At 42.8% G+C, this 14,148-nt stretch overlaps 1 pseudogene; it reads right to left on the bottom strand.

The window, feature by feature from the left end:
- Positions 1-13,713: 13,713 nt before the first annotated feature.
- Positions 13,714-13,831, bottom strand: LOC126109001 (5S ribosomal RNA; annotated as a pseudogene).
- Between the last annotated feature and the right edge of the window lie 317 nt (positions 13,832-14,148).

Here is a 14,148-nt window from a genome sequence, read left to right as displayed (position 1 = left end):
GTTATAACACACTTCTCGCTTCCTTTTGTTATGACTACTCTTGGCTACCCGTCATGCTGTTCGCAGGCAGCACTCAGGCCTTCTCTCTAGGTGGCGTTGTCGTTACTCGACGAAAGTTTCGATGTAGAGGGCGACGTCGTCAGGTTCCGGACTCTCAGAACTCTGACACCTGTAATTCGCACAGCGTGGAACCGCGCCGCGGCCCCATCGCTGCCTGTACTCCACGCAGCAACGCGACTGGCGCCACAGCTCTGCAGGCTGCGTGGCTGAGCGGTCGGCGTCTCCGTCGCCCAGGCCTCCATCTGCAACCAACCTACCAATGTTTAGGACTAAACCCCGACAGAATACTAACATGGAACACACACCTCGTCATCGCTCATCAGAAGTCACTGCCATCGCCTGCAAATCCCTCCTTAGTCGCTGTCCCACAGAACGGAACGAAACTGATCCTGTCTGTGCCCTCGGCTGAACTGCCACAGCTGCGCCGCCTCCATTCCCTCCTACCGAAAACTACTTCTTTGCAAATGGATGTATTTATGGACCTTTTTAAGTTGTAAGGTATGTTTAATAAAAAAAGAAGCTTTACTGAAAAGTATTACTTGAATGCGCTACATAACTGAAAAATTAAGTATCATTGGTGCAAATAAAAAACAAAATGTATAATAAATTTCCTAAAACAATTGCAAGCGAAACAAAAACTATTTCTATTGTTGATGGAGCTACTACTGTAGTTCGATATGATGTATTATAAAGAATTGGTCCTCATAAATTATTATTAGCCATGAATTATTAATCCATATATATATATATATATATATATATATATATATATATATATATATATATATATATATATATATATTCCACATCTCCTAAACCACTGGACCAATTTCAACCAAACCTGCTACACAAATCACACAGCTATTGTCTTAAAATTAGGAGGAAGACTCCTTTCTTTACTGTTTGTACACATCATTTGAAGTTCTCATTAGTTAGGTAAACTATTCACGCATCAATTGCTGCAGTCACCCCACACTTTTCTTTTTAAATTTTACACGTATTGTCGGAGTTATTAAAAAATCACTGGTGGACATTTTCAGAAAATTTAGGAATGTATATGCGGCTGAGGGAAGTTATTTTATACTTTCTAGTCCGTTTTAAAACTTGTTAAATAAAGCATTTCCATAATTTTTCAATTTTTCTGACAAGAAATGGAAACTGGGTGAGCTGAATCACGCACGCCCCTCTTCTCTTTGTTGTTTGTCCATTCTGTTGCGTTTCACTCTGCAGAACCATGAGTGCAGAAAGCTGCAGGAGGTAATGACTGATCACACACTGCCCGTTGCACGTAGTATACGGGGGCGATGAGAGATGGCAGCAGCTGTTGGCCTCGGCTAGAAAGCCTGTATAGGGAGAGGGTGGCCAATCGGACGATACGGCGGCCATTTTTCTGCCAAACTGCGGGCGGGACTTTTGAATGGCCAGTACTGGAATAGTGGAGTACACACTCACCGAATCAAAAGCACAAGACAATATGGCGAAATCATTCGTTAAATGCCTTTCTTTACAGCTATAATATACTCATAGTAGCCTACTACGTACAGTACAGGAAAATTTGATACAGTGGCTGTAAAAATTATTCGTGACTTGCATTTATCTCCTTTCAAGTTCTTTTACTAGACATATTGCAATGAAAGTAACGTAAATAAAAAGAAAATAGTGTATAGCATTTGTTTTGTATCGGAAGTACATAACGCTAAAGATTTAACGTACCTGTATTACGTCAGATGAATGAAAGTCGTAAGCAGTTGTTTACTTGTGACATGCAAAATGTGTGAGACGTATTAGTACTGCTTGTCACGTCTTCAAACTTTTTGCACGTCCCAAGTAAACAACTGCTTATGACTTTCTTTCATATATATTGAATACCTTTCGTACATAACAAACGAAATAGATTACAAAAATCAGGTAATGTTAAATGTAGGCTACTGTAATAACGACCAAACATAACAAGAAAACTACCGTATCCCTCCTACCCCATAGTAAGTAGGCCTATTAAAAACTGCCTTCAAGAGTACCTACAATTATTTACTACGAATAATGTTTCAGCAACCACGACAACTGCGGAAAACATGCTTACAACTTGCTTGCGTCAACAGTCAGGCAATAATACTGAAACCAAAATAATGCCTAGTGTTCTGATTCGGAACGAAATAAAGTTTGACGCTATAAAGTTGAATGAGCATGGCACAACAATTACAGAAACTTTCCATTTCCAGCAAGGACTGTCAGATATTGGCTTCAGAAAAGCTTCTGATGCTACCAGTATGCACGCAAACGCTAATTACGTACTAAAAACGATATACAACTAAATCGAACATGCATGCACAACGCGTAACAAGTCTCTCAATAATTCAAATACCTTTTAATCGTTTCCGAAAATTCTCTGAACTTCAATTCAACTCAAAAGCACGGCGAACATAGGAAGCGCGAGAGACGTTTGGCAGAAAAATGGCGCCAAAGCTAATCAACCAATCACGGGCAACTTCACCTATGGCCACTCTCTCTGCTATACAGGCTCTCTAGCCTCGGCTAACGGTCTGCACCTCATAGTAAGAACTGCCACCGACAGATGGCAGAATAGACTCTTTGCCACCTCCTGCAAGTTCCCGGCCACCTGGTACTCCACAGCAAAACGCGATCTCACCAGCAAAAATGGATCCTTTTTTTTGGCTGGAGACTACAATTATTTGCTCAAAGTGAAAAAAATCAAACGCTGTTGCTAGGAAGGGAAGAACAACTCAGCCATGACACACACACACACACACACACACACACACACACACACTCAGATACCATGATTTTTTTTAGGGTAAATTTTTGTTGTGAATAGGCAGAATACGGCCCGGCGGTCGGCAACGTCTATATAAGACAACAAGCGTCTGGCGCAGTTGTTACATCGATTACTGCTGCTGCAATGGTTGGTTATCAAGATTTAAGCGAGTTTGGAAGTGGCGTTACACACGAGCCACGGATGGATGGGACACAGCAGCTCTGGGTTAGCGATGAAGTGGGAATTTTCCCGTACGAACATTTCAGAAGTGAATATCAGAAATCTGGTAAAACATGAAATTTCCGACATCGCTGTTGCCGGAAAGAGAGCCTGTAAGAATGGGTGGAACCAATGAGGACTGAAGAGAATCGTTCAGCGTGACAGAAGTGCTACACCTCCTCAAACTGCAGCAGATTTCAATGCTGAGCGTGAGGGCGTGAACCTGAGGCAACCTGATGAATCTATGGCCCTGCACGGCAGCGAGAGACTGTTCAAGCTGGTGGAGGCTTTGTAGTGGTGTGGGACGTGTGCAGTCGGAGTGTTATGGGAGACTGATTCGTCTAGATACGACCCTGACAGGTGACACGTACGTAAGCATGCTGTGTCGTCACCTGCATCCATTTATGCCCGTTGAGCATTCCGGCGCACTTGGGCAATTCCAGCAGTACAATGCGTCACCCCGCACGTCCAGAATTGCTACAATTCTGAGTCTAAACACTTCCGCTGGCCGCCTAACTCCCCAGACGTGAACATTACTGGGCATATCTGGGATGACTTGCAGCGTGCTGCTCAGAAGGATCTCCAGCCGCTCGTAATCTTACGGATTTATGGACAGCCCTGCAGGATTCATGAAGTCAGTTTCCTCCAGCATTATTTCGGACATTAATCGAGTCCACGCCACGTCGTGTTGCGGCACTTCTGCATGCTCGCTGGGCTCTGCACGATATTAGGCAGGTGTACCAGTTTCTCTGGCTCTTCAGTGTATTTGTGCAAGGAGCAGCGAAAGCGTTTACAATTAGAAAAAAGATGTCGTTACTTTCTTTTCAGAGGGACAGGCTGCGTAGTTGCAGTAACTGAAGCTTACATTACGTGCTGCCACCTCATGGTTCTCGGAAGAGGTACGATCACATGAGCTGTGGCAAGCGTGTATCGTACATTATACCACCGGCGGGGAAAAGTTCAGCTGCGTACGGACGCGATAGCTCGCCACTGGAGAGGCTGCAACCACGTTGCCGAAGGCGGCCTCAGAGCCTTCTGTTGGCGACGCGAAGCCACAGCGCCTCGTGATGGCTGGGTGTTGTGTGATGTCCTTAGGTTAGTTAGGTTTAAGTAGTTCTAAGTTCTAGGGGACTGATGACCTGAGAGGTTAAGTCCCATAGTGCTCAGTGCCATTTGAACCATTTGAAGCCACAGCTGTGTAGCCCTCGCTCGGTAGCAGTCGATCGGTTGGAGTCGTTTCTGTGGAACAGTAAATCAAGTTAGTGCGCAGCAACATCTGCACATGTCTTGTTCTTTAATGGTGCTGATATAAGTTAACACAGATTTGCAATGCTTTAGCCGAGAATGCTTCATACTCGTTCTATTGATTCGTCGCGAATGCTGTACATCCGCAGCTCCTCCATTGTACGCAATTTCTGATGGATTCGAATCGTGTAAACACTACCGACGGTGCTTGGACGGTAGTGCAATCGTATGAGTAGTAAGGGACTTGTTGTTCTGTAACTGTGAACTTCACCGTGCACTGCAAGTGTTTGATAGTGACTTTCTGCACCTTTGCAGAGTTCAGTCGTAGGACTTCTCCAAAAAGTAATGGATCCTGCTTTAAATCAGCTAAAGGCCTTTTTCAATAATAACTTACTTCCGTAGGTTTATTGGTTTCACATTGTTCGCCCAAACATCATTCTTCTCAGTAACAAGTTTATAGTGATCACTCTCTGTGTCTGTGGGTTTGACTTGTGTTGTGGAATTCTCGGCAACCTTGGTTTTCAGTTTGTTTGTGCAGCACAATTTCTGAAATCACCTCCTTGGCACTCTTAATGGTGCTTAAAGAGGCAAGTGCATCTCGACAATGTGTATTCTTGAACTGAGGAACCGAGAGAGTGGCAACAGCAAGGGTATTAGCATTTTCCGTATGTAGCAATCGTTTTTTAATTTCGGCAGTTGCCTTATTTTTAAAACTCTCTGCCATTGTTTTTTTTTTCGGTTGAAAGCCAGGTACTTTTATAGTAAGTAATCTGGTAAGTGGTATTACTTTACTACAGATTATAAATCTTTTTCCACTGATTTTACGAGTCCTTATCTCAATTGGTCATAATATCTCGTCCACTTCGTTTAAATCAATTATTTGTTTTGCATTTAACATTTCTGGTGCACTGGTGTGGCACCTAATAATGTTGTTGATGTCAGGTGGCGGTTTTAAACCTAGCATTACCGATGAGTTTTCCATAACCCGGAAAACCATGGTTGCAATGGATGGGGGGGGGGGGGCACTTTATTTTCACCAACAATAAAAAAAAAAATTACTTAGCAACATCAACGCATTTTTCATAAATCTTACGTCAAGTGGTGGGGTACGTTACAGTCATCAGAAAACATTCTAAAAATTTAAAATTTAGTTAATTGTTAATTTTCGTGCAAAACAGACTTCTTACAGTTACGCAGATGTGTAAGAAAATTTCTGAATTTGGAAATATGAATAAGACATTTGTTGCAAAAAGTCACATTAATTAGTAAGACAAATTGCTGGATTATATTTCACTGAAAAATTTAAAACGGTTTCGTAATTTGATACAAGAAACCAACAAAAGCAATAAATACGATTTTTTCAAAATTTTAAAATAGAAAGTGCCAGATTCGATTACGATATTTTGAAAAGGTGGACACAAATTACTCCCTGCCCATGAAATTGTGAGGGAAAAATCTTTCAAAAATGGTTCAAATGGCTCCGAGCACTATGGGACTTAACTTCTGTGGTCATCAGTCCCCTAGAACTTAGAACTACTTACACCTAACTAACCTAAGGACATCACACACATCCATGCCCGAGGCAGGATTCGAACCTGCGATCGTAGCAGTCCCGCGGTTCCGGACTGCGCGCCTAGAACCACTAGACCACCGCGGCCGGCGAAAAATCTTTCAGTCATATGAAATGTTCAATTCCAAAGTGTGGGAACATCGTGAATAAACTTCAAATCGGATTCCTACCTCAACTCGTCATTAGCGGTAACACATTGTTTGAACCATGTTACTATTCTTTTAACTGCTGCTACTGAGTGAAGCAAATTAGACGTTTCATCAACTGAGTCTTGTCGCACCAAATGCAACGTGTGTGTACAGCAGCCTATATGGCGATTTCTACTGAAAACAATATCTACTGCTTTTGCGATGTTGACGCCAGGGACATTGACAACTGGGAGAGTTATACTGATTTCAGAATTCCAGTGTTCGCTGGTCATCAATAACGTATTTGCTGATTATTCCACACTGTGGGATTTAGTTATTAGGCTTGTGCATAAGTTTATTAAATTTTTGATTTTCATGTTGGTGTTTCGGTTGCTATGGGTTTATTTATCGTGTGTCATTTTCGTCTTCAAATGGTTGTAAATTAAAAATAAATCAGTAGCTGTAATTATTTACCACCTGAGAAAGGAAACGAATTAAAAAAACTGCTTTAAATAATTTAATTTATTGAAAAAAAGTAAATATTTAGTCTCTGCCAATCCAAGCAATCTAAAGAAGTAACAAGAAGTAATGTGGCTTCGCTTCCCAGAGTGTACCCACGTTTCATTAGAGCGACAAATTGAGTGTGGAGGTATCGATGTTCCAATACTACTGTATTCTCATACCATCAATGTGTCGATGTTTTATAGGACTTAACAGCGATGTAAAGGCATTGATGTATTCCCACTAAACATCGATGTTTATTTAAGATAGATTGTTGACGATCATCGCTAGTTTGTGAGTTGGCGTACTGTCATGGATAACAAGCACTGATGAAGGTGAATGATGCCACAGTGTAACGGTGATGCCAGATGACACATGAAATAACTGTCATGATGAGGGTGCGCGTATGTGGCCCTGCAGAACCGCATGTAGCGACTAGAAGTCAGCAGTGTGGGTGAAGGGGGAAGGAGAGAATAAGGAGGACGGTGTGAGGTGCAGCATTGTGATGAGGGTTGGAAGCGGGGTATATCTCCAGACGAATTCCATTGTTGGGGGGGGGGGGGAGTTGGTTAAAATTCCGGCTGGAGGGAGTGGATAAGGCATGGAGGTGCATGGAAGGTGGAACATGGGTCTAGTGTCGCAGCAGGACACGAGGACGGGTTATTAGTGGATGGGAAATCGTGTTCCGAGAATGGGTTTTTGCGATTGATGTATCGCATCAGAAGATGCTCTAGGAAGAGAAAAGTTGCGGGAACTGGATGAGCTGGTAAGAATAAAGAAGGTTGCGACAACCTTTCATGTGTGGATAACAGACAGTTAAGTGCTGCCACTGATCAGCTTGATGTCAGGTGGTACGAGGCATCCATTCTGGACCTGAGAGTAAGTGAGTGAATATGAAGATTAGCCGGTATCTTAGTATACAGGGGTGTGTGAAGCATACTGATTCATTTATACAAATTTAAGAGCCTGACAAAACATGACAACTGTTTTGTAGTGAAGAATGCTACAGTGTTGTGCAGGAAACTGCTGTTCGAAAGCAGAGGGTGGTGGCAGTTCTTTCCAAAGACGGAAGGACTGCCAAAAGATGGAAACGATGGCTGCATCGAATTTAGAGGAAAGATAATTATCCGTACAAGTCTGCTGGACCATATAAAAGAAATAAACATTTCCCTCTATGTGCAGTGTTTAGCAATGAGCGTATGTATTCACTTACATGAAACTCACAATGTGTAAACACGTGTAGTGTAGTTATTAGCGTGCTGCACCGCCACTGCACTATTCGCAAGATGGATACTCAGTTACACTAGCCTTTTTTTTTTTAATTGCTTTCTTGTTCTCTTCACTTAATACTGTCTCCTTAAGTTTACTTTCGGTATACATTTACATAAGTGCTTTAAATTGGGTATCTTATTACATTTTAATACCTATTTTAATTTTGAGGTGAATCACAAGGATGGTTCTGAGAATTGTATTTCATGCCCGATGTAGCAATTTCTCCGATGAATGTTGGAAACCATTTAACAATTTCCGACCACATTAATCTTCCCAAACAAGTAGTTGAAGACCACAAGTTGCCACATCACCAGCTGTCCCCACTCATCCTGTGGTAAAGCTGCATCATTTCGACAAAAGAGAAACAAACTGGTAATTGCTTGGAACCTACGAGAAATATCTAAGAAGACCAGGGCATTACGATCAAACGAAAGTTGGTCCCGCTTAAGCACTTTTTAATCGCAGTGTTTCGGCAGCACTTAAGTACGCAGTAGGAGAACAGGTAGTTCAACACTCTACTGTGTCAACTGCGTGTTTTATAGACGTAGTTTAAGTTAATCACCCGGAGGAACACGACACTTGTAACGTGTCAAGGTGCCAAACGAAAACACAATGATGTTCTGCGGCTACACATGAACGTTATTAGGCTGTTTGCGAATTTAAAAATCTGGGAAAGAGGTACCTGAAAAATAGTAGCGGTTCTGGCAACAACCACACCAATTAGTAATCACAATTAACTCTTGAATGAGAAAGGTTTGCACTGTATTTTATTGTGCCTCTTCCTCAAGATGCCTTGGAGTAACTACTCGGCTTGTTTTGAGCATATAACCCAGTATTAAGACAACTGTGAAGTTTATTGATGTCATGGTATTTTCGTCCTAGTCACCATGGCAGTTATCAGACAAAAAATGCACAGTTCCTCATCGAGTGCCTAGAACACATACGGACTTGCGAGGTGTCACAAAGCAACCACGATGCCGCCGTGACCGTAGGTGAAAATTTAGACACAAGTGACGTAGATGACATTCCAGTCGAGGAAAAACAAAATTATCTGCGTAGGAGAAAGGTAAAACAAATTAAGCTGAAATACGTGTTACTGATGTGTACCGCGCACAACTTTCAGTCTGAATGAGAAAGAGTTCCTAGATTGAGCGAACTCAAAATTATGTGACCGACAACAGCTTAGAACGTGTATGACAACTAGGGGTAGTTGTTGTCGCGGGAACAGACTGTTTTCGGTTATTTGGTTTTTGTTTTTTCACGTCTGTTTAACCTGATTGTTAAAAATTCTCTAAGTAACCGATTTCTGAAGTAACCGATTTTCGATTGTAATTCTTATTTTTCTCCTGTAATGAACGTAAGAACTGACCAGATATTGAAAACTTTTGACCGTCTCAATTTGAAGATATATAGAATAAAAACATTAAATGAAATAGACAAATAAAAGAAAACACCCGTCCATCGTTCGCTCCTTTTCTCGAAAAGTGAGAAGCGCTTGGTTCCTACAAAAAAAAAAAAGAAAAAAAAATCAGGTGTGTTCTATTGTTTATTCCAATTTTTTGAAACTCTGCTCAAAAATCGAGTTGTAATCGGGGATCATACCATTATTTCGGCGTCATGCGTAGTCAATGCTGATGGATGAAAACTAAGGTCGACTCTGTTCTTCTTTTTCTTGTGCTGATTCGTCTGTTTTCGGGAGCTACAAGTAGATGAAGGCATGTTATGTAGACACGGGCAGTAGATTACCTACTCTCTATTTTCATTGTGTACCATGGATAAACTGTCGCTAAGTTATTAATATATTACTGTTACTATAATTTCCTTCCTCTTTTACTATTTAATAGAAGTGGCAGACAAATCATTGATGTATTAAAGCAAATGAAGCATTGTACTTCATTGGTACGTCACCTCGTAAAAACATCTCCAGACTAGCGTCGACGCCATTCTGCGCTACAGCGGATGTCCGCGGGCGGCAGCGAGGAACTGCCGCACAGAGCGCGTGTGGCTGAAGTCCTGCCCGCTGCACGCACAGCGCGTGCCTCAGGCCGCGACACAGGGCGACAGAGGCAGGCGGGCAGCACTGTCTCAGCGACGCCGTACCAGTCCTTCCTTATGCCATGCGTTTGTTGCTCCTTCCTGTCGGCATTGTTAATAAAATAGTACTGATCGTTTTCCCGGTTTTCTACAATAGCGCAATATTTCCTAGCAGTGCCAGTTTTTCAATTAAAACTTACTTCTTTTTTTAAAACAAGGTCTGTTTAAAACCGAAAAAACTGTATCACTGCTGCTAAGGGTAATTGATATTTCATTTATTTTGCTCGGTCATTAATACAAAATAAAAAGCTCCTGTTATTACCGAGACCAAACATATACCGAAAAATACTCGCTATTCAGGTCTCAAATAACGGCATCGGGTTTAACTGATCGGTTTTTCCCATTCCTAAAAGTAAGCCTCAAAACAGGATGGATAAAATCATGACGACCAGGTCTCAGAAAAGGATTAAAAATCGGGAAATAAAATACTCAGGCGCTGATATATAGAATATACCGTCATGGAATAATGAAGGGCAGGAAATTGTTGTGGAAATGGAAGAACATAAAATAAGCGTATGCACACTGACCGAGATGAAAAGAAACGGGAAAGGCTCAACCGTAAGAGGAAGTTACACACACTATTCTACTCTGGTGCTGATAAACATCTAGCAGCACATGCAGGAGTGGGAATTCTAATTCACAAGAAGTTTAATAACAACTTTACTGGCGTCAGCTGTGTCAATAAAAGGATAACCAAGCTGACAATAAAGGAAAGTAAATTTGTATGTGCAGATGATGTGGGAATACTTAAAACAAGAGACAGTGAGGTGTAATAATCTTCAAGCTGTAATTGACAGCCGGCCGCTGTGGCCGAGCGGTTCTAGGACCTTCAATCTGGAACCGCGTGACCGCTACAGTCGCAGGTTCGAATCTTGCCTTGAGCATGGATGTGTGTGATGTCCTTAGGCTAGTTAGGTTTAAGTAATTGAGACTGTTCCCTAAACAGGGTAAGTTTTCCTCGTCAGAAATCTCAATGAGAGCCGATCAATTTTTGATCATCGAACTAACTGTTTATTATCATAGTAGAATGTAAATTATGGCCGGCCGGAGTGGCCGAGCGGTTCTAGGCGCTACAGTCTGGAACCGCGCGACCGCTTCGGTCGCAGGTTCGAATCCTGCCTCGGGCATGGATGTGTGTGATGTCCTTAGGTTAGTTCGGTTTAAGTAGTTCTAAGTTCTAGGGGACTGATGACCACAGCAGTTAAGTCCCATAGTGCTCAGAGCCATTTGAACCATTTTTTTTGTAAATTATGTAGTAGAAAGCTTCGTGTGCCGTTTATGTCGCTTCCCTGCCAACGTTTACGTATTACATTTTTGTTGCTATGTTTTATTGCAAAGTATAGGAGGATTTTGCTACGGGAGGCTAGCGAGTTGGTAGGATCACCAGGCAGACTCATCAGACAACGCGCCAGATGGTCGCATAGCGTGGGGAGGGCCGGGCGAGCGACAGCCGTGTAGTAGCCTACTGGTGCAGAAGGAAAGAGGGCAGTGTGGGGGGGGGGGGGGGGGAGAGACTCGGCCACCACACTGGGCGCCAAGAAGCGGGTCTTTCATCATTTCGTTCTTTTTTGGTCATCAGTCTACTGACTGGTTTGATGCGGCCCGCCACGAATTCCTTTCCTGTGCTAACCTCTTCATCTCAGAGTAGCACTTGCAACCTACGTCCTCAATTATTTGCTTGACGTATTCCAATCTCTGTCTTCCTCTACAGTTTTTGCCCTCTACAGCTCCCTCTAGTACCATGGATAGTCATTCCCTCATGTCTTAGCAGATGTTCTATCATCCTGTCCCTTCTCCTTATCAGTGTTTTCCACATATTCCTTTCCTGTCCGATTCTGCGTAGAACCTCCTCATTCCTTACCTTATCAGTCCACCTAATTTTCAACATTCGTCTATAGCACCACATCTCAAATGCTTCGATTCTCTCATTTATATTTACTGTTTAAATTTTAATATGGAGCTCCAGCCGTTCTGATAACGTTACTTGTACTGAACACTTGTTAATAATAATTTCAATATCACTATGTTTATCAGAAAATGATAATTATAAATTTCAGTTATTGATGGGAAGGATGGGGCAAACTGTTAAGATATCTCTCTACTAGTCGACGATCGGTTTCGAAAGTAGCAACACGCGAACTGGTGTGTCAAATGCAAGTCCGCATAAACATAGAGCAGACTGCTGCAGTTGTCTCGGAAAACATATTTGTGCGTTTTCACGTTGATTCTAACATCGTCTGAAGCATTTTGGAGACTTTGGCGGTGTTTGCGAACTAATGATTAATGACCAGGAAACTAGTTTTAATTATTAATGGGAGACTGGCTCCAGAAATCGTCTTACTAATTTTGCAATTGGTGAAATAAAACGTTATTGTTGGCATCCTAACATGTTACTGTTCTTATTATGCTTAGCTTTTAAACCTACTCACTCGTCACATAATTATGCACTGTTTATGGCATAAACGTTACAGATCGCGACCGAAGGAGAAGAAACCTACTGGGGCAACGTCTATGAGACGCCAGGTAAGCAAGTCGACTACAAACCAGTTGCGAGAAGTGTGGGGTGGACGTAACTCACACACAGCACCACCGTGCGTCCCCGTGAACGTGTTGTGGGAGACGACATTCCTAACATTCACTCCCCCGTCTGCTGTGCGTGGGTGTGTGACCAAAGTGGCAGACTAAATTTTGAACAAGCGCTTCTGGAACCCTCATGTGATAGTGTGACAGCTGGAAGCTCTTTAACACTGTTCACGGACAATGCTGTAGTGTATAAGGAAGTAGCGACGCGAGAAGAGAGTATCAATTTGCTGAAGGACCTGCAGAGGACTAATGAATGGTGCAGGCTCTGTCAGTTGACCCTGATCGTAAGTAAATTCAACATACTGCGAATACATGGGAAAAGAAATCGACTGCTGTACAACTACACTATTGATGACATATTGCTGGAAACAGTCTGTACCATAAAATATCTAGGACTAACTATCCAGAGCGACCTTATGTGGAACTACCACATAATCCAACCAGTAGGAAAACTGGACACGAAACAGATTAATAGGGAGAATGTGAAGGACATGTAACTCACCCACGCAAGACGTGGCTCACAAGGCGCTTGTGTGACCGATTCTTGAGTATTGTTCATCAGTCTGGGGCACATACCAGGTAGGACTGGCGAAAGAGACAGAGAAGATTCCACAGAGAGGGGGTTCGTTTATTCCGCGCGAGGGCGTTACACAGACGCTCAACAAACTCCAATGGCAGACGCTGCAAGACAGGTGTTGTGCATCACAGTGAGGTTCCCTATTGGATTTTAGATTTCCATAAGAATCTGACGACATGTTACTTCCTCCATCTCACATCTCGCGAAATGACCACGATGAGAACATTCGAGTTATTAGAGCCAGTACAGACGCTTCGCCATTCGCGACCGGAGCGGGGAAGGGGGGATCAGTCAGTGGTACAGTAGCTACCGGTACGTGGCTTGCGGAGTGTGATGTAACTCCGTCCGAACAGGCATTGGAAGGCCCAACGGTACCGACCGACCGTCGTGTCGTCGTCAACCCACAGGGGTCACTGGATGCGGATATGGAGGGGCATGTGGCCAGTCATCAGACTGGGAATGTCTGAGCAGTACACTAAATCACCTTCCTGTTCAAAAAATTTGGAAAATTGCTGCTCTCTCTTTCTATACATGTATACGCTGGTTCAAACTGGCAATAATTTATTTTCTTTTAATCTAGAGCCAAGCAATTCAGCTTTCCCGACTGTATGTCAGTTTACAAGACCCGAGCCGCTACTTCTCAATCGAGTAGCTCCTCAGTTTGCCTCACAAGGGCTGAGTGCACCCCGCTTGCCAACAGCACTCGGCAGACCGGATGGTCACCCATCCAAATGCTAGCCCAGCCCGACAGCACTTAACTTCGGTGATCTGATGGAAACCAGTGATACCGCTGCAGCAAGGCCGTTGGTAGAGTATGACGTAGATGCAGATTAATTTTATGTGGTCGTTCTAGTTCGTATCGCTCTGTAATCATACTCCGAGATATTTTACGGAAGTAACTGCCTCCAGTGTTTGTTCATTAACTTTTCAATCATACACTAAAGGTTTTCCCTGTGTCTGTATTCGCAATACGTCACATTTGTTTGTATTCAGGGTTAACTGCCACTTACTGCACCAAACGTCGATCCTTTGTTGGCCTTTCTGGATTTCGCTACAATTTTGCAGCGTTTTGACGTCTCTGTCTATATCATCACCTGCAAAAAGCCTCATTGAACTTCCGACTTAA

Source organism: Schistocerca cancellata, chromosome 11, assembly GCF_023864275.1.
Source record: "Schistocerca cancellata isolate TAMUIC-IGC-003103 chromosome 11, iqSchCanc2.1, whole genome shotgun sequence".
NCBI lineage: Eukaryota > Metazoa > Arthropoda > Insecta > Orthoptera > Acrididae > Schistocerca > Schistocerca cancellata.
The sequence above is the reverse complement of the archived record's forward strand: the minus strand, read 5'-3'. Positions and strand labels throughout refer to the sequence as shown.